This window comes from Equus asinus, chromosome 7 (genome assembly GCF_041296235.1).
Source record: "Equus asinus isolate D_3611 breed Donkey chromosome 7, EquAss-T2T_v2, whole genome shotgun sequence".
Classification (NCBI taxonomy): Eukaryota; Metazoa; Chordata; class Mammalia; order Perissodactyla; family Equidae; genus Equus; species Equus asinus.
The window spans coordinates 95,850,400-95,874,857 of NC_091796.1; the positions used below are offsets into that span (position 1 = coordinate 95,850,400).

At 43.2% G+C, this 24,458-nt stretch overlaps 1 protein-coding gene across 4 annotated transcripts in view; it reads right to left on the reverse strand.

The window, feature by feature from the left end:
• The window catches only part of FOXN3 (forkhead box N3), a 396,443-nt gene that overhangs the window by 273,221 nt on the left and 98,764 nt on the right, over positions 1 to 24,458 (reverse strand). For all 4 annotated transcript variants that reach the window (XM_070514177.1, XM_044774174.2, XM_044774178.2 and 1 more), the window contains one exon: positions 15,716 to 15,831. The gene's annotated coding sequence lies outside the window, so the exon portion shown is untranslated. The remainder of the gene's footprint in view (positions 1 to 15,715; positions 15,832 to 24,458) is intronic.

Below are 24,458 nucleotides of genomic sequence, written 5' to 3' on the forward strand. Positions count from 1 at the left end.
GGCTAATCTTCTTCAATAAATAAATAAACAAATAAATATTTTTAAAAAATTAAAAGAAAAGTGATAAATGCGCCTCGTTGCTTTTTTCTTAAAGAGAGAACAGTACAGGCATGTGTAAAAAGTTGCCTTCCCCCCTACCTTGAACCCCCAGTCCTCTCTACTTTTTTCTCATATCCGCCAAAAGTAATTACGATAATATGAGCATAAACATGCATATACATATAGGCACACCTCTGACTGACTTACTTTTTTTACATATATAGAACCCACTTTCCTGCAACTTGCTTTTTTTTTTACTTAAGAAGGTGCTATAGCCTGAATGTTTGTGTCCCCCCTCAAAATTATATCTTGGAGTCCTAACCCCCAATGTGACGGTGTTAGAAGGGGAGGCCTCTGAAAGGTGGTGAGGTCGTAAGCATGGAGCCCTCACGAATGGAATAAGTGCCCTTATAAAACGGACCCACAGGGGCTGGCCCCGTGGCCTAGTGGTTAAGTTCGCGCACTCTGCTTCAGCGGCCCAAGGTTTTGCCAGTTCAAATCCTGGGTGAGGACATGGCACCACTCATCAGGCCACCTTGAGGCGGCATCCCATACGCCACAACTAGAAGGACCCAAAACTAAAAATACACAACTCTGTACTGGGGGGCTTTGGGAGAAAAAGGAAAAATAAAAAAAAAAAATGGACCCCACAGAGTTCCCTAGCCCCTCCACCACGTAAAGACACAACAGGAAGTCTGCAATCCAGAAGAGGGTTCTCACTGGATCATGCTGGCACCTTGATCTTGCATTTCCAGCCTCCAGAAGTTTCTGTTATTTATAAGCCACCCAGTCTGCAATATTTTGAGATAGCAGCCTGAACAGACTAGGACAGAAGGAAATGAATAAAGTTCTGAAACCAGAATGCTTGCTTTGTACCCCTCCGTCTACCATGCTACTTTCTAATTAGGTTATCATCTTGAGCATGTTTTCTAACCTCATTGTGCCTTAGCTTTTTCATCTGTGTCATGGGGATAGGCAAGTTAATGCATGTAAACTTCTTAGAATGTAGACGGCACTCCAAAAATATGAATTACTATTACTTTTTACCATTATATCTTTACATCCTTTCCATGTCATCCTATTTAAATGCTGCCCAGTGTGCCAAGGATACACACTTACCCAACCCCCTGGTGATGGGTATTGAGGTTGTATCCAATTTTTGGCTATTGCTGTTACAAACAATATTAAGATATGCTCATCCACCAGTTTTTTGTATTTTGGTGAGAAAACCCGTAGGATATATTCCTAAGGTGAACTTGCTGGGCATGTGCCTATAATTTTGAAGGATGTTGCCAAATGCCCTCCTAAGACACTCTGTCAATGCATCCTGCCACAAAAACTGAGGAAGGGTGCCTGTTTCCCAACTCCAATCCAGAATTGGATATTCTCAAATTTTTTAATAATTGCCAGTCAGACAAGTGACAAATAGTATCTCTTTGTTGTTTTGATTTGAACCTCTTTAAATTACGAATGAAGTTGAGAATTCTTTAATTTACAGACGAGAAAACTAGCGATCCAGAGGTCCCCTAATTAGCTTAAAGTCAAACCCTGACCCAGCGACAGAAGAGATGAGCCTGGACCAGATCCGGGTCTGGGAACACCCCAAGCACTTGGAAGAAAGTCTGATGACCTTCGGTCAACCCTCCATCTCTTCCCCCATCCAGGGCGCGCTGGGCTGGGTAGGCAAGTGGGGCTCTCTGCTGCCCTGGTTAAGCTGAGAGCCCCCCTCGGGACCACCAATCCCAAGGCATGTGTTTCCCCTCCCAGACAGGGAAGTCTCAGCTCGTCCTCGGCCCAGGAAGCAAGGCTATGGGGCTCTTCTGACTGGACGGTCACCGACTACAGCTAGCAGATAAAGAAAGCCTCGTCTGCTAACTGCCTGAGCTTCCGAGGAGTTTTTTCTCCTGTTCACGTCATCTCCAGTGTTCCGTATGAGAGCAAAGGGGTTCGTGTTGTGACTGTGCCTTCACATTCCTCTTTCTCCCCTGTGGAATTAGACCTTTGTACCTGGGAAAGAAAGCTCCTTGGAGTAGGGAAAGGATGTCCTTCGATTCCCCTCTAGGTGCCCTTCCCCAGGCATGAACAGAACAGGCGTTCACAGAGCGGCGCTGGGGTGTGAGTGCATGGTCTAGGCAGGGACTCGGATCCCGCTTTTCACCCACACTGTGGCCTTCGGTACCTCCCTCTACGCATCGCTGTCTCACCTGAATGATGGAAATGACACTGATGTCTGCTTTGCCTAACACGCGGGATTGGTGTAAGCAAAGTAGATGCTGTACGTGACAGTGGTTTGAAAGCTGTGAAGCTCAACACAAATGAAGGATCTCGGTGAATGTCAGTGAGCTGGTCGCCACTGGCTCCCAAGACGGAACTTTCCTTTATGGAGGAGTTGTCCTCAGTCGTGTCTGTGGGACCTGAAGCCATCCACCTCCCACCCAAGCATACTAGAACCAGGCTGATCATGACACAGACTGAGTCAAAGTTTCATCTTGATTGTGCAAAGAAATATTTCATAAGCGTCTATTTATACACCAGTTAAACTAGACGTTCAGCAAAGAGAACTCCAGCAACTTCATACTCATTTGGCAGAAGCAGGAAGCACAGTTCCACTTGCTGGAATTTCTCAGCCAAATGATACTCACGACGCACTAGAATTAAAAAATCCAAGTGGCCATTTTGAAGGGAATCGTCCTACAATTATTACACATTTCTCTACTACCTTCTAAAAAAAAGAGTTAAATACAGTTCAACCTTTCTCCTTATCTCCCTGCCACCATCATCACACTGATTATCCTCCTATGTCTAGAATCTAGAATCGTAAGAACCTGTTCTACCACTCATGGCTTGGAGACTTCAGGCAAATTATTTAACCTCTTTGTGCTTCAGTTTTCTCACCTATAAAAGTAAAGAGAACCAGAAAACCAAATTAATTAGGAGCGTGGCTACATTAAGAACACAAAACCAGGAAGGATCTACTTCAAGTTTAGCTCATGAATTTGGAGAAAACTATTTTGTTCTCTGAGATCTTTTTTGTTTCTTCCCAATTCCTGGCTATACTCCACAGAGCTGAATTTGCTGGCCAAGTAAGGCTCTCTAGTGTGGCTATAACTTCCTTTGGGGGCCTTCAAGAGCATAACTCAGGCACTGATGGAACTCATTACACCAACATCCCAAGCTCAGGCCCAAGCATTCTGTGCCAAACAGGGGAAACTCTCAGCAAGCGCCCTGGAGCAGCCTGGTAGAGACGACAACAGATGACCCAGAGAGAATGGAGGCAAGGACAACAGGAGCTTCTCTGAGCCTGATGAGTGAGGAGCACTTTTCTAGTTGGCTGTACGCACAGACCAATGCCCCAACCAACTGGGCCTTCTGTAAAAAGAAACTTTCAGATGCCCACTTAGGAAAATGAAATATAAAGGATGATTTAAAACACTGAGACATAGGGCTGGTCCCGTGGCCGAGTGGTTAAGTTCGTGCGCTCCGCTGCAGGCGGCCCAGTGTTTCGTTGGTTCGAATCCTGGGCACGGACATGGCACCACTCATCAAACCACGCTGAGGCAGCGTCCCACATACCACAACTAGAAGGACCCACAACAAAGAATATACAACTACGTACCGGGGGGCTTTGGGGAGAAAAAGGAAAAAAATAAAATCTTTTAAAAAAAAAATAAATAAATAAATAAAACATTGAGACAGTCCACAATGAACACCCAAGAAGGGGAAACCAAGGAACCGTGGTCTTTCCAAAATGTCTGTGTAGGAGGAACTTAGAGGTGGCCATTGAGTTGGCCAGGAAGGGGATGGCTGGGGGACTCCATGTGATGTTGCACCTGCATAACCGCCACACCGAATGTTTGTTTGAGTGGCTTATAATTGTGTGTGAGATGGAGAGTAGTGGGGGTTGGGGGCTAGAGCCCAGAGTCATCCCTTGGTTTAATCCCTGGAAAGGATAGTATGGAAGAGGTGAAACAACCCCACTTCAGATGACTAGTCCATTCTTCTGAAGGATGTAAAGAATTCTCTCGTAAATTCTACTCACTTGCATCAGTTGAGTTAGGTTTCTAGAGTTCCATCTATAATATTAAAGGTATATACTGTGTATTATGGTGTATATGGTGGTGCATACATCATAGAACCATTTATATATATTTCAGCTCTCTCTCCTTCAAGTACATGGTTGTACTACATTTTCCCACCCACCTGAAGTTAGGTGTGGCTATGTGATTAGCTTTGGCCAATGAAATGTGAGTGAAGTGACATGTGTCACTACTGAACAGCTTTAAGAGCCAGGACGTGCTTCACCATTTTCTCCTTTCCCTCAACCCCAGTGATGGGAATGTTGTCTCAGCCTCCATCTGGGATTGGACTGAGGATGACAGAGCAGTCCCCAGCCAACTTCAATAGATACGTAGAGTCAGCAAGAAATAAACCTTCATTGGTTTACGCCCCTGAGTTTGGGGGCTGTCTGTTACCCCATAACCTAGCCCACCCTGAGTGACACATATGCACCAATTAGCCAGCAGACTGTGATTTTCTTCTTCCAAATCAGTAACTGACTGTTAAGTGTTTAATTGTATTAAAATAGATTGTGTACCCACAGAGTTCCCAGTATTAGAAACTGAGTTATTTGTTATAGATATAGACACAATTTGTAATTACAAGGAACCAAACTTTTTTCCAAAAGGTAAATTATAAAACTGAGCTCTCAGACAATCCCCATAAACCCTGATTCTTTCCTCAGCCTCAGCAAACAAGTTCCCAGGCGCAATATTAAAATCTGCTCCAGGGGCCGGCCCAGTGGCACAGCAGTTAAGTACGCACGTTCCGCTTCGGCCGCCAGGGGTTCGCTGGTTCGGATCCCAGGTGCAGACATGGCACCACTTGGCATGCCATTGCTGTGGTAGGCATCCCACATATAAAGTAGAGGAAGATGGGCATGGACATTAGCTCCGGGCCAGCCTTCCTTAGCAAAAAGAGGAGGATTGGCAGCAGATGTTAGCTCAGGGCTAATCTTCCTCAATAAATAAATAAATAAATAAAAGCTGCTCCAAATGCATTATCTACCAATGGAAGAGAAAGAAAGCATTTTAATAAATCCCAATTTCTGACATGGAAGGTTTCCTCCATGGCATTCTTTTTTTTTTTTTAAAGATTGGCACCTGAGCTAACAACTGTTGCCAATGTTTTTTTTTTTTCCCTCTGCTTTTTTCTCCCCAAATCCCCCCAGTACATAGTTGTATATTTTAGTTGTAGGTCTTTCTAGTTGTGGCATGTGGGACACCGCCTCAGCATGGCCTGACCAGTGGTGCCATGTCCACACCCAGGATCCAAAGCAGCAAAACCCTGGGCCACCGAAGCAGAGGGTGAGAACTTAACCACTCGGCCACGGGGCCGGCCCCTCCCTGGCACTCTTGATCAACACAGGCGTTCATCCTCCCAGATGTCAGGCTGGGCTGGCCAAATGAAATTTCTTTGTTGGCTTTCTTTTCCCTGTGGAACTCACCGTTTCGGAATGTAGTTCCTTGGGGCCAGCCCGGTAGTGCAGAGGTTAAGTTTGCACATTCCCCTTTGGCGGCCAGGGTTTGCCAGCTCAGATCCCGGGTGCGGACCTAAGCACTGCTTATCAAGCCATACTGTGGCAGGCATCCCACATATAAAATAGAGAAAGATGGGCACAGATGTTCGCTCAGGGCCAATCTTCCTCAGCAAAAAGAGGAGGATTGGCAGCAGATGTTAGCTCAGGGCTAATCTTCCTCAAAAAAAAAAAAGAAAAACCCACAAAAGAATGTAGTTCCTTGAACATCACTATAGGCGACATCTACCAGAGTCCACCCATTTCTCATGCCTCCAAATGCATATTTCAACTCATCATTTTATTCAATACATAAACCATGAATTAGGACAAAATTTATAGTACTCTCCTACACTAAAAAAATCCACAAACTAAGTTTTTCTACAGCAAGACGTCCCAAAACATATGTCTTACACAGTTGCAATGCAGTCTAGGAACATCAGCTAAGCTGTGACCGATAAAAATCTTCCCATTTCTAAAGAACAGGCCTCATAGACACAGATTCTATTTACATGAAGCCACTGATTCAATCATTTTGGGTTAGATTTATTGTTTTAGCCATCATTACGTTTTTCACTTATAAATCAGTACCAATCTAGTCATTTTAGTGACTAAATAACTATACCATGATCTAATTTCTTAGGTTGTTAAAATGACCAGATCAGAGTCACTGCTGGTGAATCAATAAAATGCTTGGAAATAAATATGAGGGGAAATGTACAGCCAACCAATTGGATGTCAAGGCCAAAGGACCTGCCTACCACCCATATCCCCACCTCAAGCCTTATAATTTATACCTAAATTCTGACTTCCCAAGGGGCCCAGGGCCAATCTCTAAGTACTTTGCTGTGTGTGTTACAGAACCACTTGGAGGTATTAGTCAATTAAATTATTAATGAAAGAACTGTACAAATAAAAGCATCATGCTCTTTTATGTAGTAATAATTATTATCGTAAGCAATGCAAATTGAATAATAAGGATCATCAGGACAGTTCAGTGATAAGCTAACGATCTCCGGCAATCAGACCAAACATCTCCACTCAAGCTGTTTAATAAAATAAACAGCAGCTTGTTGACATTTCTGTTTGGTTAAGCAGATATACATCCAGAGACTACTTATGTGTCCTAGGGAGAAGAGCTAAAAAAGAAGTAGAGGCTGAATGATATCAAAGTGGAACTAGTTACAATGGTGGTCATTTAGCTATTTCCACATCGTAAGACGACAATGAATCCTACAAACTGTCTCAGAATCGAATGACATTATTTATTTATGTATACACACATGCATATATACATAAGCACATATTTACATATACATATGCAGTACCTGAATATACATATATATATAAAACAATAGATTCTCATAACTAAGTATAATGTTTCAGTTACATTCACGTGAGAGATAAAGTTAAATGCCATATCACTATTCAGAAGCATTTATCAGGCACCTAGCTACCTATCACATACCACTCTGTAAAAGAGTAGGCCATTTCCTTATTTACCTCAGAGCACCTCATGGAACATTCTAGAAACCATACAGTCTTCAAATAGAATTCAATATTGCCCAATTCTCTATCGGTTCACCCAGGCCTGATTCAGAAGAGAAACTGTCCGTTCACCAGATCAAACTAATCACAGGGAAAGTCTATTAAAGTCTAATTGGTGAGTAATTTGGATCTTTTGGTAGCTACTACAATCAATTTCCTGCCTCTTTTTGTTCACCTGGAAAAATATGTATTATGTGTGAGGTAATGATATCCTCTGATATTCAGGGGAAAAAAAATCAAAGGCAGTGAAGTCTCTTCAGCCTCCAGCAAGAATAAAGTAACGCTGAAGAGGAGGCTTAACCTACTTGCAGTCAGATGCGTTCATCTCACAAACAAACACATCTTCCACTGGGGTCTGAGGCTTAGTTAAAAGGCCAACTGTTCAGAGGCCATTTGACTGGGCTTAAGGGTGACATTAGGTCCTTTACAAAAGTGCCTGTCCCTCCTTCATTATGAGCTGTCATATTAATGAGGCCAATTTGGACGCCATTCTCTTTCAAGGGGTATCAATTTAAAACAGCTCTTTCTCTTCAGACTCCCCGGGAGACGCCCCTGTTCTGAGTTCCAATAGCTCCTTTGAGCCTAATTCTATCTTATTAAACCAAAAAGTTCTCACCTATGCTATGTTGCTACCCCTCTGATGGAGCTCTGAGCTTTCAGCACGGTTATGAGTTTGGGCCCAAAAGCCACGATCCCTGGTTAAAGTCAAATATCCATTTGGGAATTTCATGTGCACACACCTGAGGGGGAGTAAAATCAATGTGGATGCATAAATATGTCCGCTCTAGGGAAACAGGTGGCACAATATAGCATTTCCCGTGGGGACTGAGAGAACAGCTCACCCTCTGCCTTTGCGGGGGACGGGTCTGCCAGATTTCCACCAGGAGACAAATGTGTGACCGTGCATTCTTAACCCAGAATGCCATGGACAGACACCTCCTCACCTTTTCAAATGCTTTTTATTTTCTCCTCCTTAAATTAGGAAGAGAGTCTTAATTGCTGGTATGTCTCTAACACTTGCTAATCTTCTTTTTAATAAGGAGGGTAAGCCACAGGCTGTGGACCTCCAGTAAACAGCAGTGGGAGCCAGTAAGGAAGATAGAGAAGGAGGTGAGAATAGCACCCAGGAGGAGGGGCAGAGAACCCAAGTCAAGGAGGCTCCCAGATCGTGATTTTGCACTGCAGTAAAATCTCAAAAATAGTTTTAGGGACAAGCATAGGTTGCCAACTTTTTATTTCGCCAAGTAAGGATATCAAACTCATTATCTTGAGCTTATTTTTCTCTTTGCCTAGGACTGGGCAAAAGTTCACCTTTGAGCACTAATTTGCGCATGTTGTCTGTCCTCCCCCCGTTCCCCCAGGCTATAAAGCCAAGCAGGCACCTCAGAATTCCCTCTGCTTTCCACACAGGAGGCCCCTTGGCATCCAGGAACCACTGAAATGGACAAGACCGGATCCCAAATCTGAGAATTATTCTTATTTTCTCATTTCACTTGAGAATGTTTCACATTTCCTTATCTTCCTTCAGAGAATTTCTGTGAAACACCTTTTCTAAGGTGATATAACTACACAGCCATCTCAAAAAAAACCCCAACACATTTTACATTGGATTCATTTCAACCCTTGATAAGAAAGCAGCATATATGCTTCTAATGGAAATGAATTCTAACAAAAGGGTCTATTCACACTTTCAGCCTAGGGGCCTGACCCACAACGGCCAAGAACACATGTGCAAAGAATGCGAATGCCTCCTTTGCAGGCAGAAGCAACAAGAAGGAACAAAGGACCAAAGACTTCCCACCCATTCGTCTTGACATAAACCTACTCTACAGCCAGCCACGATGACTGCTGTGAAGGGAGCCACCTTGCAGAGTCTGGACTAGGACCAGAACGGGCAGTAACAACTAGCGATTCAGACCAGCTTAATTTCTGAATTCCTGGAAGACAAAGACCATGTATATTAAAGTGGCCTGTGCAGTACAGATTTGCTATGGGTAAAGATCCCCCTATCCCTGGAGACCAGAACTCTGGCCCTGGCTTCTCCATCCCTCGCAAACAGCTTGCGAAGGGTCTTTGACGTCAAGTGCTATTTGTTGAATGGACAAATGAATGAATTCTCATATTTATCTTGTTATCATTCGGTACTGAAAACAACTGATTTAGAAATCTTTTAGAATAGTTCTCATTTAAATAAAAGATGGATTTTAATCTCATTTCCAATGATCAGTCAGGACCATACACTCTTAAGTAATAATAATTATAACCACTTTAGAGCTACCTTAAAATGAGTGTTTACTATCTGCCAAGCACCGTGCCAGGTATTTTATTAAAATTATTTAATCTCATCCCATCTCCATAAAGTAAATACCATTATCCCCATTTTACAGATGTGGAAGTGGAGGCTCAGATACCTTACATTATTTTCTAGGAATCCACATCTCAGAAATCACACCCACAGTCTTTCAGCTAGGAAACAAAAGGACTGGAATCTGAAACTATGGCTGATATTCTCAGCCCAACATCCATCCACCGCCTCACCCTGGGAATCTTGGGCCACTTCACTAAAACCAACCCTGCTATAAGCGGCAGCTTCTACGGTGCATGCACTTTAACTGGGGCTGCTGAAAACCCGGGCCGTCCTCTCCTTTCTGGAAGCCAGTGTTGTTTCATTCTGCTTTAAATGCCTGTTCAGGCTTTATGCCCTCTCTCTCAGGAGCCCTAACTTCAGCCCTCAGGCCTTGGCCCCACTACAACTAACGACCCAACTGCAAAGTCGTTCTGTTCAATTAGATAAACCCATTTCTCTCAGGATAGTTGGTGCAATTCCAAAATGGCTTATCATGAACCAAAACACTGAACGTGTTTTAAATAAAGCAAGCTCTCCAGAAGTCACAAATCTCTTTCATCTGCTTTAGTTGGTGACGACAATGGGAAGAACATTAGTGTGGAAGCTGTCCCCTTACTCTGCCGATGTCTTGCATTGTGACCTCACTGTGACTTCTGTGGCTCTAAGTTTCCCCATATGTAGAATACAAACTCTTACCTACCTCACAAAAATGATTATGATGACCAAGAGAGACAGGAAAAATACTTTGAGAAAAAAAAAATCAAATGCCTTCCAAAACTAAGGTGTTAATATCATACCTTTTCCAAATAGTACAGGTTATGGCAAATTATTCTGGGCATTTTACAAGGCCAAAGCATAGATCTAGAAACTCTCTCTGTTACATACATGGGGATTTCCACTTTATTAAAGGTTTGCGGGAAACACCTAGAGTCATTATCAAAGGTCCTAACTGGACAGCCAATAGGAAAACTCCCTGTCTATGAATCAGTCCTTAGGAGAGTTTTTGTTTTGTTTACTAACATTTGGGCCCCATTCATGACTCAAGCATAATTTTCCTTGGTATTAAAGTAACTGGGAACTGATATTAATTGCCCAATTTTTAATTACACTTGGCCTCTTTGTACCCTATGTTGTAAGCACCCTGTCTGTCAGGGCACCGTGAGAATAAGTGATCTGTCATTGGCTACATTGAAAGGGTTTTAGTGTCTGAGTGGTTTGTGATCACTAAAATAAGGGGTTCTAGCCTTCTAAGAATCTAATACACACACTCTTGGTTGTGGCTTTAAAAATAACTTAAATAGGGGCTGGCCCCGTGGCTGAGTGGTTAAGTTCGCACGCTCCGCCGCAGGCGGCCCAGTGTTTCCTTGGTTCGAATCCTGGGCGCGGACATGGCACTGCTCATTAAACCATGCTGAGGCAGCGTCCCATATGCCACAACTAGAAGGACCCACAATGAAGAATATACAACTATGTACCGGGGGGGCTTTGGGGAGAAAAAGGAAAAAAATAAAATCTTTTAAAAAAAAATAAAATAAAATAACTTAAATAATGAGACCATCACAGGAAAACATATTGAATTTGTTGACTGTTTACACACCCTCTAACCTGTCCAGCTGTCTTTGCCTCTTGAGGCATCAGACTCCATTTTGAACATGGACTTCTTTTTCCTTCCTGGAGTCTCTCATTTTCTCCATTGTATTCATTCAGAGGGAAAAAAAGACCTCATAAATGTCATTTCATATTCCAAGCAATTTGCTATAGGCAACTACACCATTACTTTGTACAAATAAATTTACATAAATCATTATTAGAATGTTTTATCTTAGCAACATTATTTGGTTCCCAGAGCACAAATTAAATGCATGCTTAAAGCAGAATATTTTAAAGTTATTCCTATATTGTTTATGAGACAGGATTAGAAATTTCCATCTAATTTTTCTTTCATAATGGAATTCTTTTAGTTTTCTTTGTACATTTAGAAACCACGTGTATAATTTTCTGGGGGGTTTCTTGAAGCGAGTGATGCAATAGACAATTCTGCCACATTTGGTTCATTTTTCAGAGACTGTTCCTTTGGATTCCATGGGTTTGGTTTTGAACCCTGATTAGGAAGGCAAGGAACCAGGGAAATTAATATTGTCTTGTGAGTAGATGGGTTTTTGTTCGATGTTATAATCAGCATGCAAACTGGTCTTTGGTTGTGGTTCAGCCTTTTTTTTTTAAGTAAACAAATTTGTAAATGAACTCCCTGAAAACAGAGCTCAGATTCTCCTAGCCATTGGTGTTGAGAAGGTGCCTGTCTGTATAAATTGCCTCACACATGGCAAGTCTTCACTGGCCAGAGTTCTATTGCACCCTAGATTTCAGTATAAAATCACTTCTCCCTACACAAAACGCAGCCCCAGTTTTAAAACAAGCTGTTCTTGTCAATGTCACAGTCAGGGGTGGAAAGAGATTGACTGGAAGTCAGGGGACATGCTCGCCAGCCCTGGTCCTGCTACTTGCTGGCTCTGGAGAACCACGCTGTGATTCCCTGTCTTGTCTCTCATTGGGATCAAAAAGGGCTGGACTCACCATTCAGGGCTGTAACTTTGTACCAACACATCGTCTGGGAACAGATTCCCAAGCCAGTGTCAGGGAAATAGAGCTCCACGTGGTCAAGGGCTCAATCCTCATAAAGTATGAGGGAAGCAGCCCCAGTGAGCGCTGAAGAGCACAAAGTCAGACACACCTGGGTTCAAAGCAAAGCGCTACCATGCTAGCTGTGGACTCAGAAACAATGAAACCTTTCTGCACCTGTTACCTCATCTTAAAATAAGGAGATTAGTTTGGACCTTCTGCACAAGTTTGTTCGGGGGATTAAATGAAACAACGCAGGCAAAAGCTTAGAACAGTGTAACGCTTAGGAAAAGCTCAATAAACAGTAGGTAACAAAATCTTGAAGGATGACCAGTGGCGTCAAGCTGGGGTGATCATATAATTTATTATGTATACCAGGATATTTTCAGGTGTGAAAGAGAGGACTGTATGATAACTATGTTGGGTCAGCTGGCAAATGCCAGGACGGGGGCGTGTGTGATGAACCTGACTGCAGCCCGTCACTGTTCCACACCTATTATGAAATCAGGAAACAATTCTGTCTTATATATGTTATAACTTGTTATACCTTTTAAAGTTCCTTCATACCTATTATTTGAACCTTTCACAAACCATATGAAAAAATGTAGGGCTGAGTTAATTACCCTTTAATGATGAGCAAACAAAAGCACAGAAAACGTATGGGCTTTCCCACAATGACCCAGTGTTGCAGGGGCAGTGGGGACCCCGAGTGTCTCTCATGCTCCTCCCTCCTTCCCAGCCTCCTGGTGGAGAGATAGGGTCATAGGACTAATTCTGGCCAATGGACTGTGGAAGTGGAATTGGTCCGAGTCACTTCCAGTCTAAGGCACTTAAGAATGAGTGTGTGTTCTCAACTCTTTTTTTCACACATCACAGCCACTAGGAAGCCACATTTTGAGATGTAGGTGTCGTAAGATGGACGAGGCTTGGAACCTCAGAACACGGGATGCAGGACCGCCACACTGGTGCAGTCCACCTCTGGGTGAGTGAGAAAGACACTTTGATTGCACTAAGCCCTGAGATCTGGGGTGTACTTTTTACCCTGGTGTGCCACAGCCTGCCCTGACTCAGCTAGTTCGTGGGACTAGAACCGGCATCTCCAACTTTCACCATAGTTTTCACTCAACAATATCATCAAATCCCACCAGATTGGGAAAATGCTGCCAAGATTAAATGCCACAGCTCACTCAAGGTAAGTCTTCAATGCTTACTTGATTTAAAACAAAACATTTCTTTGGTTTAAAATAAAGTAATTCACACCAATGCCAACTAAAAAGAAAATAGTTCCAAAATGCAGGGTGCATTTTAATTTGGTGCTGATTTGTTCCAACATTTAGGTTAACCCAGGAGGCCTGGATGCCTCATTCACAACCCTAATAAGTAGGTTCCTGAAAGGAAAGAGGCTCAATGTCATATCTAGATTTAACTGAAAGTTAAATGGATAAATAGAAAAATCCAACTAGAGTATGACCAATTCTCTATCTCCGTCTAGAAGATTCCTCTCTTTCTTATGCAAACCCTACTCATCCTTCAACTGCATTTTCTTCATGGTGGAAAAAGTTCCACACCTCAAATTTTGCAAACACTTGTGTCACACAATTGCTTAGGCCAGAAGATGGCACATTTTTTCTATAAAGGGTTAGAAAGTAGGTATTTTATGGTTTCTGTTGCATCTATTCAACTCTGCCGTTGTAACACAAATGCTGCCATAGGTAATCCGGAAATGAATGAACATGACTATGTTCCAGTAAAACCTTATTTAGGAACATTGAAATCTGAATTCCATATAATTTTCATGAGGCAAAAAACATTATTCTTGTTTGAATTTTTTCCAATCATTTAAACATGTATTCTCAGCTTGTCCTCACACACAAACAAGCAGCAGGCCATACCTAGCCGGTGGGCCCTAATTGACTGACCTCTGGCCTAGACTAGGAAGAGACAAGGCAACGATCAATTAGGCAATTGCTTTAGTGGAAGGGGAACACAAATACTGTTATTCTAGTTTTTCCACTTCCTAGTAGCTAGTGATCCAGGGCTCTGATTCCAGGAAGGCCCAAGCACCTGGGACAGAGGGGCCTCAGCTGCAGGAGCACTGGAGCGTGCTAAGACAGGTGGACAGTGGCCAGGGCAGGCCTGACAGGAAGAGCAGGAGGCTCGGCAGGCAACTCTCAGTAGCATGATCAAGACCCAGGACAGCGAAAGCCACCACTGCTTTATCCGAAAGCAGCATTAGAAAAGAGCCAGGAGTGGGCAGGATTTCCTGGGCCATCCCAAATTAATCAGCGCACTTGGCTCCTGGCCCCTGACTGTGGCCCCAGCTTCAGCCTTGAGACCCTCCCTGAATTCTGGCTTTCAGAACTCTCTAGACAGTCTCTCAGCATCAACTTACAAACTCATGTTCTTGACTTATGCTTCCTACCCTTCAATTGCACTTCTCGGCTCAGAATCACACCTTGTGAATCACCAGGTACTGACCTCACACAGCCCCTGGTTCATCCTGGGGCCTTGTCAAACCACACCTGCCAGGCAGCGCTGGGAGGGGAGGGGGCAGGTGTGTAAGAGAAGAGTAAATAATCAGGTAGACGGGCAGAGGCCGTGTGTGGACTGGCCCAAAGAAGCAGAAAAGGCCAGCAAGGTAGCAGCCAAGCCAGGGCTGAGGTGACAACGTCCACTGTCCTTGAAGGAAGCTGCCAGCCAAGGCCCCTCTAGAACAGGGAGGGTGGGGTTTCTCCAGGGAAACCTTAAGGGACCAGGCTCTGAAGGGGAGTCTGGCTCTCATTGGGACAGAGCTCAGGGTCCTCCGAATCTTGTCTAGTGCAGGCAGCCAGGGCCCTCACTGCCCTGGCTCATAGCAGGCTCATTCCCTGCCTTCCTGTCCAGGCACCATGCTGCTCCTCTTCCTTCCTCCTGGCCAGAGCCCATCTAAGGCCCTCCCTCTTCCATGAATTCTTCCCTAATTATTTCAATCCCAATCCTCAAAATCTCTCAGTTCCCTGAACCAGAGAGCTACCGTTAGCACACGGCCCGGCCCTACGCTGAGCACCATCTACCATTTTCTTAGGAGTGAGTCCTGGATCCTCAGCTAACCCATGAGGTCCATGAGGATAGCTCCATGTCTTATATTTTTTTATCCCAATTTGCCCCAAGAACACATAGCAGATACTCAATAATACTTACTGAACTCAATTAAAAGGTACAATATTAGAAAGATTAACACAATCCAATAAAACATGGCATTATGGGAAAGAAAATGATTTCGAGGAACTACAGTGGAAGCTAGTTTTTAAATGAAAATTCCCAGCAATGTTCCTGTTGCTTTGTGTGTCTATGACACACACCAACATTTTAAATAAAGATGTGATTCAAGGTTTTCATCATCTTAATGCCTAAATTGGATTGAGCACAGTGTCAGTCTGATCAGCTATATCAATTGATCATTAAGAAGATTGGGAGGAAGAGGGGGAGGACACCAATTGATGGAGAAACAATCAATTTGACATTTGCATTTAAATATAGCTTTGGCATTTCATTTATTCAATGCAATCTCCGTGAGGTGTAAGCAAGCTGGGAAGGCAGAGCATAGTTACCTGAGTCAGAATGGGTCCAGGAAACCGAGGTCAGCATTGCTCCAGTCACAGAAAAGACAGAGAGGCCTCCATGATCACAAGAACACTGGTCTTCTGGGAGATGATGCTTCTAGTGGCTGGTGGAGAAGAGCAGAAGGAAGATGGGATTAGAGTAGAAGAGGAAAGAAGATGCTCTCAGCCACAATGGATGTCATCTCTGGCCTGACTCTACAAAATGAGACACTTCAGTGAAAAAGTCAATTGCAACAGTACCTCTTTATTTCTTGAAAAGTTATTGAAGCACTGGGTCTCTCACAATGGAGTGTTCTTGAAACTGCCTCATGGGGCATAAAAGGACCCAGAAATTTGAAAATACATGTCATTGAGACATTTGTGAGATCATTTTATTTTACTACAGCTGCCATTGAAACACTCGTCTATATAAAGGAAAAACATCAGAGCACCAACAAGCATTCAAGGCCAGCGTTCCACCATGTGGACCAGCCTTGATCCACTGGGGTGCACCAGGTACACAGGCTGCGAAGTCAATGACTCTCTATTCTGTTGCTGTAAGATAAAATTACTCTGGCTCCTCTCCTGGGGAAAAAGAGCCCGTCAAGCTCAAGCTCACTAAATGGGCTGCAAGTTATCGGGCCACAGTCAACCAATAATCTTGCAAAATAGCAAAGCTGGTACATGAGATAGATGGCATAATAATTTCTGATGGAAGATATGTTTTTGGCCCACACCCTAAGGAAGACAAATCAATAGACCTTCTAATGAAAAGAACAGTATTATCCTAGGAGCTTTAGTGTGAGAATGTTAGGAAGTAAGCTCATTAGATCAGTGGTTCTCAGACTGTGGTCCCTGGAACAGCAGCGTCAAATCACCTGAGAGCCTGTTGGAAATGCAAACTCTTGGCTCCCACCCAAGATCTACTGAATCTGACCATTTGGAAGTGGGGTCCAGGGATCTGTTTCAACAAGCACTGCAAGTCATGCTGATACACCTTTGATCATTAATTTATCCACCCATCCAAAGACATTTATTCCGTTGTTGTAAACAAAATTACCCTACTCTACTGCGTGTTAAGCTCCACTTAAGGGCAAAGTGTGGAGCTAAGGACTGGGGAGGGAAGGAGGGAGGATCCGAGTGAGAAGATGATGAAATCCCTGCCTTTGAGAAATATATTGTCGACTATGGGAGATAAGGCACGTACACAGGCAGCTCAAATACAGACAGACTGTGTTATTTCCTCTAACAAGTGGTTAGAGGGTTTCCGAGGAGATGTTTGTTTCTGGTTGGGGTTGGGGGCGGGCAGGCAGTGAAAGCATCAAGACAATGACAATAATAACGGGCCTTGAGATCTGGACAGGATTTTGACAGGCGGAAGCAAGCAAAAGGTGAAGCAAAGATGCAAAGGTAAGAAAGCGTGAGGGCTCTTCAGGTGCATGGAGCAGCCAGGTCTGGCTGATGCGTGAGAAACTTAAAGGCGAAATGGGTGAGACAAGGTTACTTCCAAGTGCAGACAGGTAAATGCTAGGGGCTTAGGGCTTCTCTTTCTTGTCTGAAGACCACCCAGGTGCACCTATTGCTTATGTTTAGAAATTGACATCTGATAAACTAGATGACTTCAAGATTTCTAAATCCAGTTTGCTTTTCTGTACTTTTGGAACTGCGTTTTCTAGAGGGGAGCACCTCAGCGGCTTCAAGAATTAACTGCTGCAGGTTTGCCCAGGAGGAAGACACAAAAGAAAATTTTAAAGTAGGCACAAGAATCTGGATGTCACAGTAGCCTCGGGCCATTCTGCAAAGGGGCAAAATGTTACCACACCTAAAAGGCCCCTGAGGACACCTAAGGTTTCAGCTTTATAAAACAACTCAAGTGGATAATAGTGTGCCTTAGTCACAGGACAAAGTTAAGCCAGGAGGGGCAGGGAGAATGGGTGAATGGGGTCAAAAGCACACACTCCAGCTATGAAATAAGTAAGTCATGATGTACTGTACAGCACGGCAACTACAGTTAATAATACTGTATTGCATATTTGACAGTTGCTAAGAGAGTAGATTTTTCTTTTTCTGCTTTTTCTCCCCAAATCCCCTAAGTACATAGTTGTGTATTTTAGTTGTAGGTCCTTCTAGTTGTGGTATGTGGGACGCCGCCTCAACGTGGCCTAACGAGGGGTGCCATGTCCGCGCCCAGGATCCGAACTGGTGAAACCCTGGGCTGCCAAAGAGGAGCACACAAACTTAACCATTTGGCCACGGGGTCGGCCCCCAAGAGCAGATCTTTTTTTTTTTTTAAGATTTTATTTTTTTTCCTTTTTCTCCCCAAAGCCCCCCGGTACATAGTTGTATATTCTTCGTTGTGGGTCCTTCTAGTTGTAGCATGTGGGACGCTGCCTCAGCGTGGCCCAATGAGCAGTGGCTTATCTGCACCCAGGATTCAAACCAACGAAACACCGGGCCGCCTGCAGCGGAGCGCACGAACTTAACCACTCGGCCACGGGGCCAGCCCCAGAGCAGATCTTAAAAGTTCTATAGATTTTCCTATATCACAAGAAAAAAATTTTTATTAACTATGTAAGGGGATGGATGTTAACTAGACTTATTGTGGTGATCATGTCCCAAGTATACAAATATTGAATCTTTATGTTGTACACCTGAACTAATATTATGTTATATGTCAATTACACCTCAATTTAAAAAAAACGTTAAATCGATGCTTAACAACTCCAATTAGAGAAAAAATACTTTTCATGATCAAGAAGGTACGGCTTTTGCTTCTAGAAAACTGACATAAAGAGAATGCTTTATTTCCTGATGCTGCTAGATGAATGATGGCATACTGAAAAATGTTTCTGATGTCACCCAAGGCTCTGACGGAAACAAAGCTGGATTCAGAATTGGCGCTATCTGGTTGCTCATCCCAGCTCTGCCATTGAACCATCCAAATCATTGTGGGCAAGGCAATTAACCCCCTCAAACTCGGTTTTTCATCAATCAAGAATCAGAGGCACTAACTTGCCTCACCTTCTTTGAAATTTAAATAAGAAAATAGACATGAAGCTGCTATGAAAATTATAAAGTGCAATACTACACAGAGGTATAGAATTACCGTCCTCGTGGAGACATTTGGGTACTAATTAATACTTGTTACTACATTGGCCTTTGAAAATATGAAAGTAAAATGTTTCTCGTGCCCTTGAGACTCTCATTTTAAATATTTGCAGATACAGCAGTTCTAAGACATCAACCAAACCATTCTCCCAAGAAACATTTCAAAGTCAATTTTTTTACTTGTAATTTTTAAAAAAATTTTATTCCTCTGACCACTACAGAGCATCCAGTTATCTTTCAGCAGCTCCTGGTGAGCACAACTCAGTCTTCAGCAACACAGACAGAGACGATGGCAATAATTTATCATCTCTGCAATAGTTTAGTCCCAGATGGACCATTTACTAATTTATTTCCATATGTAACTGGCAGCGAGATTAATCAGGCTTCCAACTCGGAAACCTGAATTGCCTTTATTCCCTTAACAGGCTAACTCTGGACAAGAGGAAGTACACGTTTATATAGAAAACCAAGAGTTCCTCTTAAAAAGCCTGTCGACCTGAGACGCAGGCCTTTACACACTACACACACACAGCTTGCTCCTTATGTCACTTGGAGGGCTGGTTCTTTCTTCAGATACTCCTGGGCTTCCCACAGGAGCTGTGTCTGACAGAACTGCAGGCCGAAGTAAGCCCAGAAACGTAACACAAAATCAGGTCCAGTTGCAGCCACGTTCCCCTCGCTGTGTGCAAGCCAGGGGTCTCATATTTCTGAAACTGAAGCGATCTTTTTGCCACGGTGCTGGGCCCAGCTGGCCCGGCTACGTGGTGCCCGGGCACTGGAAAGTATGTGCTTTCTTTTTTCCACTCTTTTTAAGGGTCTAAAACTTGACTGAATTCAGCAGCTGCCATATCCTCAGCGAGGCGAGGGCTAAGGAATTGTTAACATTGCTTTCAGTCCCCCTGAGTTCAACTCTCAGTCCACTTTTGTTTTTAATTCTATCCAGGGGATGACGGTGTTTACGTATGGAAAGCCAGCCAATCCCCACACGGGGCAAAAGGCTCGAGTTGCCTGGTGACGTCTTAAGTGGAACCCAAGGTCACTGCCAGGAAGGCTCAGTAGACAGGACCATACAGAGATATTATCAGCTGGATCCACACACCTGGGTCACGAACCAACCACGTGGCTTTGGAAAAGTCACTTAACAGTTCAGGTTCACAATTCTTTCTTCTGTCATATGAGGAGTTCAGTTCCCTAAGGTTCCTTCTGGCTCTCAAATCTTATGATTCTATAAGTATGGGGAAAAAAATCAGCCAGTCACCTGGTTTCTGGGTTTGGATGATGCCAAACAGCCAGAATTTTGGAAGCATCTGAAAGTGGCTGAATGGGTCCAGACTGGTGCTATGACAGACACAGCCTTCAGAATCTCAGTATCCAAGAGACTCTCTTTGAGCACAGAACATAAGCCTTTGAAGATTGTTCAACAATGTATATTTTTACAAGGTTTTAAGAATTCAGTGAAATACAACATTTTGAAGTACTGTTCTAATATGGCAAAAATTACCAAAGTACATAAGTCCCGGTCCTTTGTCTCCAATATGCTTACATCTCAGTTAAGGAGAGACACAACTAATCTTAACATAGTGAAGTAAGTGTTATAACTGAAGGCAAAGAAACTGTTACAGGAACACGCGAGATGGAGAAATCCCAATGGAGGTGAGCCGGGTGCATCTGTAAGGTATGTATGGAGAAACTGGAGTTGAAGCTGGGCTTTACAAAGCAAAGATGGGAGTAAAGGCATCCAGGCAGAGGCAGCATCAAGAGCAACGGCCTCTAAACTTCCTGGCATGGCCAGGACACAGTATTTAGTACCCTAGGGCCACACCACAGAGTGCTCAAGGAAGAGAAGACCGAGTGAGAGGGAAGGCTGGAAAGGGACTACTGCTGGAAAGCCCTAGAAGCCAGCCTAAGGATTGGCGTTTACCCTGTGATCACCAAGAACCTTCACAAGTTACTGGCAGTGGAGACTCCAAATGAGCTGTGCCTCAGGAAGTTGATCCTGGCAATTCTATCACCATTTAAGATTGGTAATAAGATCAGTGTGTACCTTCATTTTTCTCTTATTTATTCCATGCGGCCACTATTTGGGAATCCCTCAGATTAATTTTTTTCCAAATGAATTTCCTGGCCCTTCCAATGGAAGCAGTGGAGTTTCCGATAAGCACCGCCAGGGTTCTACATTTGAGTTACGGGGTCGGCCTGGGCTTTACATTTAGGTTGAAGTCTTTTTCTCTTCTCAAGAAAGAAAGTTAAAATAAAATGGCATCGACTGGGGGTTTTTTTTTTTTTTTTTAACACTGGAAAGTATTTCTGGTTGATGAAAAAAATATACAAATGTCCTGACTGTTGGAAAGGTTTGCTCGAGCACTCCCAAACAGACAAATGTCGAACTCATCAGCCAAAGTAGTTCATTGAAACTTTTCTGATTTCTCCTTTCAGAGCCCAAGGTTAATGAGCCCAAGCCTTCCAGGGCCCCTCAAACGTAATAGCAGGATGTCATGTAAACCCTCATACCAATGGTATTCAGTTCCTCTGCCTCGGGGGGCCAAGCACAGGTGGCTTCCTGCAGCTGTCACAGAGAGAAGCTGCCCACCATGATACACAGGGCCGGCGCCAGGCAAGCCAGGGCATGAGGATGGGGTCTGCAAGCCTGTCCTTCCCTCGCCCCCAAATACGGGCTTGTGTCTCGAAACTCCATAGGGGTGAGTGTGGGAGTAGTCCGAGGAGATCCTCCTCTGAAAAAGGAGCTGCCATCTGTATGAGCCACCATAAAAAAAAATCCCCCAGAGAAGACGCAAACTTTACTTCCCATCTCTGGGTGGCTAAGACTACAGATAAGTATAAATGGGAAGCTTCAACATTAGTTTCATTTTGGATCACCTTATTTAGAAATGCAAATTGGATCTATGCACCAGGGTGTTGAACATTCTAGGGGTCAAGTCCCTGATTAATAATTCAAAATCTGTCCAGTCCTCCACATACCCAGGGGTTCAGGAAGCTCCAGAGCCCCCCACAGCTGTACCCTTAACATCTAATCAAATAATTACTGTGAAGGACAACATGTAGTAGGCGCCGTCGATAGTTCCCTGTGCACATAAAAGACAGTCTCATACATACCAAAAGAGTTGCATGTCTCAGAATGCCACTTTCTGTCAAAGTCCACCTATGGTCAGAAAACAAATCCTCCTCAAACAAATAGATTAGCTTAAATTACCATGCCATTTTACATTCTCTTCACTGACACATGAATTATAAAACTATAAGGTAAATGCAGGCTTAAACTGAATAACGGGCATAAATAAAAATATTTTGACATTAAAAACTCAGTATAAATTGAACTACAACATGCTTGAAAGCTCCTGCAATCATAACGTGCACATTGAAATCCATTAACCTAATACCTAGGCTGCTATTCAAACACAGAGGTCTAGCATGTAAATAAACACTCATTTGAACACTTCTCCTCCTAAATTACTGTACAATTTAGCTGCAAAGTCACACACTTACAAAGTCTATCATCTTAACTCGGTAGCTCTCTAACCAACACTCAAGTCTTATCGAGCTATAAGGTGGGAGCACATAACGGGAACCAGAGATCAGCAAATGGTACCAAAAAGTAGCAGCTGATGTCAAAGACAAACCAGGGTCATCCTGGCGAGAAGAGAGATATTTACATAAGCATTCAGAAAAGACAACGGAGCCCCAATTTCCCTTTGACTGCACACCCCATCAACCTTTCTGCTCTTCACCTGCTCATTTTTATATAAAAGCAATTTCTACAACGATACATTCAAAGACATTAGTTGCCATCAACTCGGCAGCAAAGATTCTGTTGCACGTTAGATTTGCTTTAAGACTCAGCTGTTTTCAACCAAAGCTTTCATTCCTTTCCCATCACTACCCCCCTCCAAAAAATTAGCTTCCCTAATAATATATTTCTCAAATATGTCACCTGCCAAAGCCATTTTCTTACCTTTGTAACTCACTCACATTTGTTTCATTTGATGATATTTACCCAAGCAAGGACAATTGTTTGACTGGAATCTTGCAACTTTCAACTTTGCCCAGATTTTGCTGTCGAGAGGAAGGGGAATGCCAAAACCCCCACACAAGGCTCAGCTGAGCTAATATACATCTGAATCAGAGCTACATTTTAAATTCTTTTACACTTACTTAATATAGTGCGTGCTGCCTGTCCACTGATGCGATATCAGAAACCTGCAAGCTACTATTTCTGCAACTGTGTCACTGTAGATAGTCTGAAACATGTACGTAGCTGTTGCCATGGAAACAAACACAGCTAGGGTAGAGTGCCACGCTGTGTTAATTCCTTCACCCATGAACCCCAGGGGAATGCTAACATTCATCTTCGCTCTCCTTTAGTCTCACACTGCTTTAATATTTTTTAACATTATCAAATGATGTACTAAATACATATGGTACACCAGAAAATACGGATGGCTGAAATGAGCTGTGTGCCAAACTAGCCTGCTGGGTATCTGCTTAAGGTGGTACAGCTGTGCAACGGATCCTTTCACTAACTTCTCCTGGGAGAAAAGGAGAACTTTGTTTCTTTCTTTTAAAACGGTGTGGGGAGGACAAAAAAGGTGAGCATCCTGTCTCACCTAAGAAGAACAGTTATGGAACTGCGCCGGAATAAAGATGCTATCAGCAACGTGCCTTATCAGTTCTGCGAAAGGCAGACGGAGGTCTTGCAAACTTTCTGAAGTGGATCCAAGCTAAGAGTTGCTTTTCCTTCCAACTAGAGCTGCATGAGCAGGTTGTAAATCCAATAGTTTTAATGAGGCAAAAGCACAAATCCCCAACAAGAGCTTTATCTGTCCCCACTTGGTCTTTGTTCCTAAACTCATGGAAGAAGGTATTCGAATGAATGAGCGAGTAACAAGGTGGAAATCAGCCATCATTCAGAAAACAATGCGTTTGTCCTGGAATCTGAACATTCTCTTATTTGCTACAAGTTCACATCTCTGCTCTTGTCAAATGTTTGGACTGGTGGAGAAAAGTCTCTTATTACACCTAAAGGACAGAATGTGAAGATACTGGCACATTGGACCATCTTTCCATTATTCAAACCAGTAAGCCAATTTAAATATTGGGGTTACACATCGCTGTAGACAAAAGTAAGCTGTTCAAAATCTTAATTACATCCTATCCCTTGGGCTAGTTAATAATATTCAATCTAGATGAAAATGGCCATACTTTAGATTTGCATGCTGGTGTGCCTCACTTGAATACAATTTTCGCACTAAACAATCAATTGCAGGCTTTAAAAGTGCAGATCCATGACTCTGAAATGGCATGTTTTAAAGAAACCACTACCTTATTTGCGGGGATTATGGCAAAATAGTCTTACAAAAGATAAGCAAAATTTTCCTGTTATTTCCTAAATTGAATCATTCTTGGCTATATACTCTGATAATAATAATAAACTCATCCCTAAGAAAAAGCAAAGCAGAAAATAGATATGTACACCTTAGTGGTGAAAGAGACATGTAATTTTTTTTTCTTCTTCTCCCCAAAGCCTCCCAGTACATAGTCGTGTATTCTAGTTGTAGGTCCTTCTGCCTCTGCCGCCTCAGCATGGCTTGTCATCAAGGTCTGCACCCAGGATCCGAACCGGCAAAAC